Below are 13,230 nucleotides of genomic sequence, written 5' to 3' on the forward strand. Positions count from 1 at the left end.
TTTCGCAGTATAGCACAGAGGTTAGAACCATGATGTCTAAAGCCAGACTACTTGAGTTCACAGCCTAACTTCTCTGTGACTCTGTTAACTCATCGGTAAAATGGGGATCTGTTTTAGAATTAAATAGGTAAGTGTGGGAATTCCCTGGTGGTCCAGTGGTGGGGACTCTGGGCTCTCACTGCCAAGGGCCCCTGTTCAATCCCTGTTTGGGGAAATAAGATCTCACAAATAAGAGGCCAAACATAAAAGAATACAATTAGATAGGTATGTGTGTGAAAAAGTGAAAGTGAAGTCGCTCAGTTGTGTCCAACTCTTTGTGACCCCATGGACTGTAGCCTGCAAGGCTCCTCTGTCCATGGGATTTTCCAGGCAAGAATACTGGAGTGGGTTGCCATTTCCTTCTCCAGGGGATGCTCCTGACCCAGGGATCGAACCCGGGTGTTCCACACTTTACCATCTGAGCCACCAGCTATGTGTGTACATAGCTTAAAACAGGGCCAGGTGCATATATAACAAATATTAAATGCAAAGGTAATATTCCTCTGACTAATTGTTACTGCGGTCTAATTGTAAATAAGACTTTGCCAGTGCATCTCTGAGTAAAACAGAGAGAAACTTGCCCTCTCAGAGCACCTACCCCTGTGTAAATAAACTTGCAAATCAAGACAATTTAAGGAATCTCAGAGGCCGGCCAAGGGAATGGGCTCTTCCAGGCAGAAGACAGTTACAGTGTCAGATCCATGACGTACCCCAGCATCTGGGGCAGTGCCTGGCATACAGTAGATGCTCAATAAATGTCTGTTGCATCACAGATTGAATGTAGGGGATGAGGATGTTGAGGTCGACAGGGACGTCTCGGAAAAGATTTTGGGTTTTATTTCTAATGAAAGGGGAAGCAGTGGAAGTGTTTCTAGCAGGAAGTTATTCTGTTTGCTTTGCATTTTCATTTAGCATTTTATTAAGAAAACTTTAAAACATACATTAGACACCAGTATATTCACCACCTAGCTTCCACTGATAACATTTTAACTATCCTTGCTTTGTTATGTAGCTATTCATCTTGTCTCATAAATTCATCTTTTTTTTTTGATGCATTTCAAAGACAGTTGCAGACACCAGTATCCTTCACTCCTAAACACATCTGCATGCATATAATAACTAGCATGTATCTACCATGCTAGAGCTAATATTGATTTACAGGTCATTGCATGCCACTTCCCAGGTAAATCAATACACAATGAAATGCACAAATTTCCACACATGAGTAATCCTTCATGTGACCCCCCAATCCTATGGGGATATAGACAGTTACCATCATCCCAGAAACCACCAGGCCTTTTCCCATCAGCCCCTCAAACATTCATTTTCTCTTTGCATTTTTTTCTTATTTCTTAAAAAAGATTTATGTAATTATTTTACTTTTTGGCCGTGGAGGGTCTTTGGTGCTGTTTGCGAGCTTTCCTTAGTTGCAGTGACCTGGGGCTACTCTCTAGTCGTGGTGTGTGGGCTTCTTATGGCAGGGGCTTCTTTTATTGCAGAGCAAGGGCTCCAGGGTGCGTGGGACTCAGTAGGTGCAGCATGAGGGTTTGGTATTTGAGGCTCGTGGGCTCTAGGGTTCTGGCTCTGTAGTTTGGTACACGGGCTTATTTGCTCTGCGGCACGTGGGCTCTTCCCTGATGAGGGATCAAATCGGTGTCCCTTGCATTGCAAGGTCACGCGCAGTGAAAAGTGCAGAGTCATAACCACCAGGGAATTCCCCTCTTTTTGCATTTCCAAAGGTCTTTCTGTCTGCCTTTAGAAGAAGGATCTGTTGGGGGGTGGGGAGCAGGGGAAGAAAAAGCTGGGAGCCCAATGCAAGCAAGGTCCAGGCAAGTGATGCTCATGACAGGGAGCAGAGTGGCTACCAATGAGAAAAGAAAGAAGTGGATTTATTTTGAATGTATTAATACGTGGAGGTAGAGTCAGCAGGGTTTCCTGACAAATTTGGTTTGAAGGCGAAGGAATACAGGTTGTTTCTGTCATGTACTAGCAATTCTGGAGAGTAAGGAGAGACTTTTTATTCCAAAAAACTGTTGCAGTAGAGGGGACAGAGTCTATTGCAAAGATAGTGAGCAACCCCAGAATGTGATAACCCAGAAAAATGTATTTTCTACTGAAACCAATGCTTTCCTTAATCTCGGTTTGTTTTCGTCCTCAGCAAGTGTATACATGACGCTTTCCTTTTACAGAGGTGAGGAAGGAGATGGGGACAAATAGAGGTGGAAAACTGGTGAAGCAAGTTTCACTGGAGGGAGGGGAAATCAGGAATTCTCTTTTGGTCCTGAGAAGTTTAAGATAGCTGTTAGCTATCCCAGGAGAAGAGCCAAGTGGCCAGGCAGGTTAGACGTTGGACTTGGGACCTCCCAGGACCCTCTGGAACAGGGCAAATGAGAAGCTTAAGGACTCACACCCCCTTCATGGTAACGAAGTATAGGCCAGCCTCTTCGCATCTCTCTCTGGTTTCAGGAGACACCTTTGGGTGTCAGAGGCTAGAATCAAGACTATAGAGAACATTTTGGCCTTTTTTTTTTTTTGCTGCACCTTGGCATGTGGAACTTTCCCAGAACCAGGGATTGAACCCACAGTGGAAGCATGGGTTCTTAGCAATTGGACCACCAGGGAAATCCTAGCCATGTTTTGAGAGAAAGGGCTCTGGCCTAGAATAGAAATTTCAAGATTGCAGAGGTCTAAGAATCTAATCATGTTTTAAGATGAACTTGACTGCAAAATCCTATAGATAAGTTCACAAGATTCTAAAGATTTCAAGACAAGACTTTCCACCACCGTGGTAATTAAATTCAAGTCCCTCGTGGTGGCCACCAGGGCCCTTTTGGGGGATCTGTCCTCTGGCTGCTGTTTGACGTCATCTGGGCCCACTCTGTTCTGTGCTCAGAATGGTCCACTCATCCTGAGCACTGGCCTTCTTTCAGTGTTTTAAACAGCAAGCTGGCCTCAGGGTCTTTGCACTAGCTCTCTGCCTGAAATGCTTTGCCTAGAGATTGAGACTGGCTCGTTTTCTGTTCTCAGCTGAAATGCCAGCCCCTCTGGAAGAGACTGTCATCGATGACACAAGCAGAATTCCCTTCGTCCCCAATCCCAGACCTTGCTGTAATTTATAAAATAAGGTATTTAATAAACATGAAATGAATTAATATTTTCTAAGCCTCTACAATGGGCTTTCCTGGTGGCTCAGCCAGTAAAGTAGCCGCCAGGAGTAGGGGAGACCTGGGTTCAATCTCTGGGTCAGAAGATCCCCTGGAGGAGGGCATGGCAACCCATTCCAGTATTCTTGCCTGGAGAATCCCAAGGACAGAGGAGCCAGGTGGCTATAGTCCATGGGGTCACAAAGAGTCAGACACAACTGAGTGATTAAGTACCTATAATAATAATGCCTGGCATAGAGGCAGCTTTGAATGTGTTTATTAAATATATACAAAATTGTCTTCATAGCCTTCTATCACTACCTGGAAGCATCTTTTGTTTAAAAAAAAAGTATTTATTTGTCTATACCAGGTCTCCAGACCACCTGACCCGCCTCTTGAGAAACCTGTGTGCAGGTCAGGAAGCAACAGTTAGAACTAGACGTGGAACAACAGACTGGTTCCAAATAGGGAAAGGAGTACCTCAAGGCTGTATATTGTCACCCTGCTTATTTAACTTATATGCAGAGTACGTCATAAGAAACGCTGGGCTGGATGAAGCACAAACTGGGATCAAGATTGCCGGGAGAAATATCAATAACCTCAGATATGCAGATGACACCACCCTTATGGCAGAAAGCGAAGAACTAAAGAGCCTCTTGATGAAAGTGAAAGAGGAGAGTGAAAAAGTTGGCTTGAAGCTCAACATTCAGAAAACAAAGATCATGGCATCTGGTCTCATCACTTCATGGCAAACAGATGGGGAAACAGTGGAAACAGAGACTATTATTTTGGGCTCTAAAATCACTGCAGATGGTGATTGCAGCCATGAAATTAAAAGATGCTTGCTCCTTGGAAGGAAAGTTATGACCAACCTAGACAGCATATTCAAAAGAAGAGACATTACTTTGCCAACAAAGGTCCATCCAGTCAAAGCTATGGTTTTTCCAGTAGTCATGTATGGATGTGAGAGTTGGACTATAAAGAAAGCTGAGCTTCGAAGAATTGATGCTTTTGAACTGTGGTGTTGGAGAAGACTCCTGAGAGTCCCTTGGACTGCAAGGAGGTCCAACCAGTCCATCCTAAAGAAAATCAGTCGTGAATATTCATTGGAAGGACTGATGCTGAAACTGAAGCTCCAATACTTTGGTCGCTTGATGTGAAGAGCTGCCTCATTTGCAAAGACCCTGATGCTGGGAAAGATTGAAGGCAGGAGGAGAAGCTGATGACAGAGGATGAGATGGTTGGATGGTATCACCAATTCGATGGACATGAGTCTGAGTAAACTCTGGGAGTTGGTGATGGACAGGGAGGCCTAGCGTGCTGCAGTCCATGGGGTCGCAAAGAGTTGGACACGACTGAGTGACTGAACTGAACTGAACCAGGTCTTAGTTGCAGCACTTCTTCAGTTGCAGCATCTTTTTTTTTTTTTTTTTAACTTTTAATTTTATTTATTTTATTTTTGGCTGTGCTCAGTCTTCCTTGGGCTTCCCGGGTGGCCTTAGTGGTAAAGAACCTGCCAACGCAGGAGACATAAGAGATGTGGGTTTGAGTCCTGGGTAGAGAAGATTCCCCTGGAGGAGGGCATGGCAACCCACTCCAGTATTCTTGCCTGGAGAATCCCATGGGCAGAGGAGCCTGCTGGGCTACAGTCCATGGGGTCGCAAAGAGTTGGACATGACTGAGCAACTTAGCACGCAGGTGGCAGGTCTCCCTTGCTGCATGCGGGCTTTCTCTAGTTGTGGTGAGTGGGCGCTACTGTTCGTTGTGATGCGAAGGCTTCTCATTGCGGTGGTGTCTCTTGATGCAGAGCACCGGCTCTAGGGCATGCAGCCTTCAGTAGTTGCGGCTCTTGGGCTTAGTTGTTCTGAGGCATGTGGGATCTCAGTGCAGCTCTAGAGTGTGAAATCTTAGCCACTGGACCACCAGGGAAGTCTCCTGCAGTATCTTATATATTGATTCACATTTTCATTCTACCTTCCCCCTCCAGAATATTTTCTCCATGACAGCAGGAACTTCTGTCTGGTTCACTTATGTGTCCCCAGTGTGAGGCACACAGTAGGTACTCAATAATTATTTTGTTGAATGAGTGATTTGAATGAGAGATTTGCTAGTCTTTCAAATTTATCTAAAGAGTGATCAACTAAATGTAAGACCAGAAACTATAAAACTCCTAGAGGAGAACATAGGCAAAACATTCTCTGACATAAATCACAACAGGATCCTCTATGACCCACCTCCCAGAATATTGGAAATAAAAGCAAAAATAAACAAATGGGACCTAATTAAACTTAAAAGCTTTTGTACAACAAAGGAAACTATAAGCAAGCTGAAAAGACAGCCCTCAGATTGGGAGAACATAATAGCAAATGAAGCAACAGACAAAGGATTAATCTCAAAAATATACAAGCAACTCCTGCAGCTCAATTCCAGAAAAATAAATGACCCAATCAAAAAATGGGCCAGAGAACTAAACAGACATTTCTCCAAAGAAGACATACAGATGGCTAACAAACACATGAAAAGATGCTCAACATCACTCATTATCAGAGAAATGCAAATCAAAACCACAATGAGGTACCACTACATGCCAGTCAGAATGGCTGCTATCCAGAAGTCTACAAGCAATAAATGCTGGAGAGGGTGTGGAGAAAAGGGAACCCTCTTACACTGTTGGTGGGAATGCAAACTAGTACAGCCGCTATGGAGAACAGTGTGGAGATTTCTTAAAAAACTGGGAATAGAACTGCCATATGACCCAGCAATCCCACTCCTGGGCATACACACCGAGGAAACCAGATCTGAAAGAGACACGTGCACCCCAATGTTCATCGCAGCACTGTTTATAATAGCCAGGACATGGAAGCAACCTAGATGCCCATCAGCAGACGAATGGATAAGGAAGCTGTGGTACATATACACCATGGAATATTACTGAGCCGTTAAAAAGAATTCATTTGAATCAGTTCTAATGAGATGGATGAAACTGGAGCCTATTATACAGAGTGAAGTAAGCCAGAAAGATAAAGAACATTACAGCATACTAACACATATATATGGAATTTAGAAAGATGGTAACAATAACTCTATATGCAGGACAGAAAAAGAGACACAGATGTACAGAACAGACTTTTGGACTCTGTGGGAGAAGGCGAGGGTGGGATGTTTCGAGAGAACAGCATAGAAACATGTATATTATCTAGGGTGAAACAGATCACCAGCCCAGGTTGGATGCATGAGACAAGTGCTCGGGCCTGGTGCACTGGGAAGGCCCAGAGGGATTGGGTAGAGAGGGAGGTGGGAGAGGGGATCGGGATGGGGAACACATGTAAATCCATGGCTGATTCATGTTAATGTATGACAAAAACCACTAAATTAAAAAAAATAATAACAAAGAGCGATCAAATTTTCCAAAATCTCAGTCTACAGAGCAAAGATTCTGAGATTCCCAGGGTAGATTCTTCAGTAACTGAGTCATCTGTGGTAGATAGGTAGATCCTATCTCTCTTCCCCTGGACCAGGAGATGCTCACATATCTTATTCAGTGACTGACAGTGACCCTGTGCTCCCGCATATCAGCTACTTCCCATCAGACACCCTCTGGGCTGGGTAGGGCCCTGGATGACTTAATTTTGTAATTTTATGTTTTGGAAGTGTTGTGTGGCTTGCAGGATCTTAGTTCCCTGACCAGGGGTCAAACCTAGGAGCCCTGGGCAGTGAAAGCATCAAGGCGTAATCACTGGACCACCAGGGAATTTCTCATTGGGTGACTTTAAATTTAGTCTACTATGATGGATTTTAAGAGACTGCCCTGGGGGTTGTCAACCCCAGGGTTCCAGCAGGCTGTGTGGTGGGTGCATTCTATAAGTTGCTGGGGGTTTATTTTGCTTGGGATCCTCCAAGCCTTACAGTTCCAGAACCTGATTTGCTATCTGAGGGTGAGCCATGGCCCATCTGCTCTCTGGCTTATTCCTTGCCTCAAATATTCTTTCCCATCTCTGCTTAATTTCTTTGCCTTCCCTTCTGCAAAGCTACCCTACCCAGCACGCAGAATTGGGCAAAGGGGAAGTTTAAGATGAGTCTTGCTTCCTTTCTACTATACTGGGCCTAGGGTTTCCCTGGATTCTAAGAGCATCCTTGGCTGTGAGTAACATGAGGAAAGGAAGGAAAGTGAAGTCACTCAGTCGTGTCTGACTCTTTGTGACCCCATGGACTGTAGCCTACCAGGCTCCTCCGTCCATGGGATTTTCCAGGCAAGAGTACTGGAGTGGGTTGCCACTGCCTTCTCCAGGAGATCTTCCCAACCCAGGGGTCAAACCTGGGTCTCCCGAATTGCAGGCAGACACTTTACTGTCTGAGCCACCAGGCAAGCCTGGGTAACATGAGGGACTTGACCGTGTCACAGTCCGCAGGCAGCATTGTTTTTTGGCTTTACTGCTGTCTCCCGTCCCTTCCCTCGTCCATCCGCTCATTTACTCTCTCACCCACCACTTCATCCCATGCTCTTGAAACCAAGTCCCCCTAAAACCACATTCCCCTGCTGAGTTTATGGTTAACTGTTCAAAGCTGTATTCCCTTTGTTGTCTGGCTCCTGTTCCTGTCAGGATTGAGGAGTATTGAAGAAAGGGGGGATTGAAACTGAGCAGGACCCTGTGGGGCCTCCCTGGGTACAAAAACCCTTCTATGTCCCCCATTTCATGTTTGTAGAAAAAAGCTTTAGTCTCCGAGTCCTTCTTGGTGTTCCAAAGAACAGACTGTTGCAGTTACTAATTAGGGAAGTGAGGGGATGCAGAGACAAAGGAGGAGCAGTTGAGCAGGAAAAGTAATGATGTCTTAAACAATGGTTTGTTGGTTCTGTCCATAAAACAGAGTCCTGGTTCCTCCTCAACTGATATACACAATGATCTGTGCATATCTTTGAGTTTTCTGCAGACACTAAGAACCCCCGACCCCTGCTCCATAGGTGGAGGATGGTGACTACATGGACCACAAGCAAGTAGACCCTAGACTGCCTGGAGCCAGAAGGTTGATGATTAAGATTCCAGAAACAGCACCCTGTTACCTGACCATCAACCAGTCAGAAGCAAGTCCATACACTGCAACCCTCACCGCAAATGTTGCCTTCAAAAATCCTCCCCTGAAAGCCATCCGGGAGTCTGGGTCTTTTGAGCATAAGCTGCCCGTTTTTCTTGATTGGATCCCTGCAATTGGCTCCCTGCTGTACTTTTTCTTCATCAAGCAATCAGTAGATTGGTTTTGCTTCATGGTAGGTGGACCCAAGTTGGGTTCAGTAACACTCTTACCCCATCCTCTCTTTTCCTGAGACCCTCCATGTATCATACCCTGTAGTGGGGCAGGCAGGGTGGGGGGAATAAAAGTAAGGCACTGCCCCATACATTCAGGGAGGCAGCCAAGGGCTGAGATAAAGAAAAATGTAGGTCTTTTCTGCCATAGCTCTTGCTCCCTTCCCTCCATCTACAACTGCATCTGATTATTATCTGGTTCCATAGCTCCCCTTTTCTATTTTGTTTTTGTTTTTCCCTAACTTTCACATAAGGTTACCATCCCTCCTCCTCAGAGCCTTTTTCAAAATTTTTATTTATTTGGTTGCACTGGGTCTTCATTGCTGTGTGAGGGTTTTCTCTTTGTTGTGGTGCGTGGGTTTCTCACTGCAGTGGCTTCTCTTGCTAAAAAGCACGGGCTCTAGGCAAATGGGCTTCAATAGTTGCAACACACCGACTCAGTAGTTGTGGCACACAGACTCATTGCCCCGAGACATGTGGAATCCTCCTGCACCAGGGATTGAACCCATGTCCCTGTAACTGGCAGATGGACTGCCATCCACTGTACCACCAGGGAAGTCCCCCTTTTCTGTTTTAGAAATAATTATTTCAAATACAGAGATGGGGGAGTTTTTTTGTTTTCTTTTTTCTTAAAGCAACTTATTTTATATCCCAGTTGTCATATTTCTCATCCCTCCCTCCCCCAGGGAAACCACCCTCTTACAGTTACTATTCTGACGTAACTTTTCATTCTTTTACTACATATATGTGTGCATCCAATAAAATATTTGGGAATCTTTTGCAGGTTTAAGAACTGGATACATAGGACAGCACATACCATACACATATCTTTCTGCAACTGGCCTCTTTTTCTTCCATTTTTGGGATCACTCACATCCAGTCAATGCAGCTTTGGTGCATTTGTTTCAACTCCAGGCAGACAGTTCATGGAATGGCTTTGACACAGTTTCTCTTACATAAAGCACTGAATCTTTCTCTTGGTTAAGAATTTCCTCATTTCAAGTGCCTGAGTCATGGGGGTCTGGTTCCTTCTGCCTGCAGCATTTGCTTTCAATCTCTCCCCTCCTATCTTTCCTTTGGGTCCAACCTAATCTCCTCTAAGCCCCTGGCATCCAGGCCTCCAGGCTCCCATCTACCTTCCACTTGAAGCCAGAAGGTCTTTATTTTATTTAAAAAAAAAATTATTGCCGCATTGCATATGGGATCTTCTCTGACCAGTGATCAAACCCGCGCTCCCCTGCAGTGGAAACACAGAGTCTTAACCACTGGAAAGGAAGTCCCAGAGAGTCTTTAAATTACCCATCTTTGATCATTTATCTGATGCTGGTTGTGTTCCAAGCCCAGAGCTGGACAGGGTCCAGGGCAGGGGCAGGGTTCATCTTCCCCACCCAGCAACACCCGACCAGGAAGACACAGACATTAAGTGGGATGAAAGTGTACAGTCTCAGCAGCTGGCTTTGGAATTCTCTGAAGGAAATGGCAACCCACTCCAGTATTCTTGCCTGGAGAATCACATGGACAGAGGAGCCTGGCGGGCTGCAGTTTGTGGGATCAAAAGAGTCGGACACGACTTAACGCTATCTTTCTTTCTTAGGGGAAGAACTGGCTTGGCTGATGAAAGTATGTGGTTTGGCCAGTTGGTGGAGTTGGGGTGGGGTTGGGCGGTGGGAGTGGGGAGTGGCGGGGGAGGGGCTAGGATGGTGTGGCATGGTTTTACATTCAAAAGGAACAGGAAAAGTCTGGGGAGATGGGCTGGAGGCTGGAGTGTGAGCTTTGAAGGGCTGGAACCTCCAGTTTGGAAACTTTTGTGAACAGGAATTACATGAATTCAAGTCTCTGTCTTGTCATTGCCACAGCTGTGTGATTCTAGCAAGTTATTTTAACCTTGCAGTTTTCCCCATCTGTAAATGGGGTTCATAATTGTACCTACCCGCCAGGGATTTGGAACTTCCTCGGTGGCTCAGCTGGTAAAGAATCTGCCTGCAATGTGGGAGACCTGGGTTTTATCCCTGGGTTGGAAAGATCCCCTGGAGAAGGGAACAGCTACCCACTCAGGTATTCTGGCCTGGAGAATCCCATGGACTCTGTAGTCCATGGGGTTGCAAACAGTCGCCACGACTGGGCAACTCTCAGTTTCAGTTTCTTTCAATGGTGGCTCAGCAGTTGGATCCCTGGGCGGGGAAGATCCCCTGGAGAAGGAAATGGCAACCCACTGCAATGTTCTTGCCTGGAAAATTCCATGGACAGAGGAGCCTGGAGGGCCACAGTCCATGGGGTCACAAAAGGGTCGGATGTGACTTAGCGACTAAACAGGCAAGCAAATAGTAAACCCAGACCCCTTACCCCCCACCCCAGCTTGGGTTAAGGAATCGCCTTTGGGCTCCTCCTAGAAAAAGCATGAATCTTATTGGCCCCCATTAGTGCCTTAAGAGAGGTGTCATTGATATCGAATGAAGAAACTGGGGCAGAAGAAAGTCAAGGTGACCTGCTCAAGGTCACGTAGGTGTCTGTTGTTTGGGGCTGTTCCTTCCCTATTCCTGCATCCCTACTCCGCAACCTGCCTGGTACAGACTAGTTGCCCTGGACTATGATGAAATGAAGGTGTGAGCCCTACGCTGATGCCCACCCTTCCCTATCCGGTAGGACCCGGCCCCGCCACACCCCCATCCACTCCCACTAGCTTCTTCTGCCGCTCACACGGGACTTCCACCAGGGGGCGCTCTCCTCTCCGCCAGTCACTGGAAGTGAACGTTGTGAGCTGGTGAAGGGAGGTGACCAGAGACCCGGGAGAAAATCCGAGACTGGAGGGAGCGAGAACCTGCGAGGGATATCCACCTGCTGCGAGGTGAGGGTTCCAGGTTCAAATCCCGGCACCGACCTTGAGAAGCTGTGTGACCTCGGTCAGGCCAGCTAAAAACCTCCCTCTAGTTCAGTTTCTCATCTGGAAAATGGGGAGGTTAGGTTAGTCCTTTCCCGGGAGGATTGCCGGCGGCGTCGCATGACTGATGGCCGATCCCGGCAGGCAGCATATGTGCCACCGCTCACAGCTGTGTCGTTCTGGGTGTGAGTCAGTGTCAGGCTTGGCCCTCGGATCTCACAACAGCCCAACGCAGTCTCCACCACCGTGTTCTACAGCAATTCAGTTACACAAGTAGCAGATGATTATATACTCAAAAATCTCAAAACACTGGGAATTCCTTGACGGTCTAGTGAACAGTGTAGCGTGGCCGAAAAAAAAAAAAATCTCAAAGACTGCAGGGAAAGAATCCCTTCAACTCCCCATTCTCTGGCCCTGCCCATTTCAGCCCCCAGGCCCAGCCCTCAAGCCCGGGAAACACCTAAGGGGTTGCTCAGGTTCTCAGATTTGTTGCCCGAACCGGTGTGGACTGGTTCCACTATTTTCTATCTTTCTACCAAAGGAGACTCACCCTTAGCTGACAGAAGGCGCTGTCCAGGGTCAGGAGGTCACTGGCTCCCACTGTTACTTTGGAAATGTCACATTCCACTTTGTCTCCAAATTTCAAGTAAATTCCACCTGCATTTAGGGCTACGTGTTATTTCAATATGCCCCAGCTTCCAGAGGAGAAGGAAATGGCAACCCACTCGAGTATTCTTGCCTGGGAAATCCCATGGACAGAGGAGCCTGGTGGGCTATAGACCATGGGGTTGCAAAGAGTTGGATATGGCTTAGTGGCTAAACACACACACACGTGCATAGCTTCCAGAATAATTGGCTTAAGGAGAGACAAAGGGCCAGGATGCAGAAGGGCATTCCGTCTGTGCCTAGGGCTAGAGGCCCCAGTGAACCCCGACTTCCCCCTCTTACCTCCAGGGTGGATGCCAGCTAGCTCTGTGCTCAGGCCTGGCTATGCCATGCTGGGGTCACAGTAGTAACATAGACAGCTTTGCCCTCTAGTGGGATAGTCAGATCAGTCACCCTGACTGCCCAGTGAGGTCTGGGCTGGGATGGGGGTGGCAGAGGCAGAGGGGTCAGACTCTGTATGGGGAAGGTACAGGGGGCTCTGGGAACCCACAAAACGTGTCTGCCCCAGCCTGGGAGGAGTGGGGATCAGGGACGGCTTCCTAGGGGGCAGCATCTCAAGTAACCCTGAGAGAACTACTTTAAGGAGGTGAGGAAAGGACCCAGATTATATCAAAGTTTTGCAACAAAGAGCAGGTAGTCTGAACATTAAAAGATTATTGTTAATTAAAGAAAACCAGATATCCTAAGTAAAGTAGTTTAGCACTTTTCTTTGTATGGGAAGGTGCAAGAGTCTAGGCTCACTGAAATTGTTCCTTTCATTAGCACCTCAGCTATCATAGGGCCAGTATCCTGTGTTTCACATCTCAAGCTCTCCTGGGGCTCACCGTAGGGAGTGGCTGCAGTCTGATGACTGCTCAGTTCAGTCGCTCAGTCGTTTCTGACTCTTTGCAGCCCCATGAACTGCAGCATGCCAGACTTCCCTGTTTATCACCAACTCCCGGAGTTTACTCAAACTCTTGTCCAACAAGTCGGTGATGCCATCCAACCATCTCATCCTCTGTCGTCCCCTTCTCCTCCTGCCTTCAATCTTTCCCAGCATCAGGGTCTTTTCCAATGAGTCAGTTCTTCACATCAGGTGACCAAAGCATTGGAGTTTCAGCTTCAGCATCAGTCCCTCCAATGAATATTCAGGACTGATTTCCTTTACGATAGACTGATTGGATCTCCTTGCCGTCCAAGGGACTCTCAAGAGTCTTCTCCAACA

This window comes from Cervus canadensis, chromosome 18 (genome assembly GCF_019320065.1).
Source record: "Cervus canadensis isolate Bull #8, Minnesota chromosome 18, ASM1932006v1, whole genome shotgun sequence".
In the NCBI taxonomy this organism is placed as follows: domain Eukaryota; kingdom Metazoa; phylum Chordata; class Mammalia; order Artiodactyla; family Cervidae; genus Cervus; species Cervus canadensis.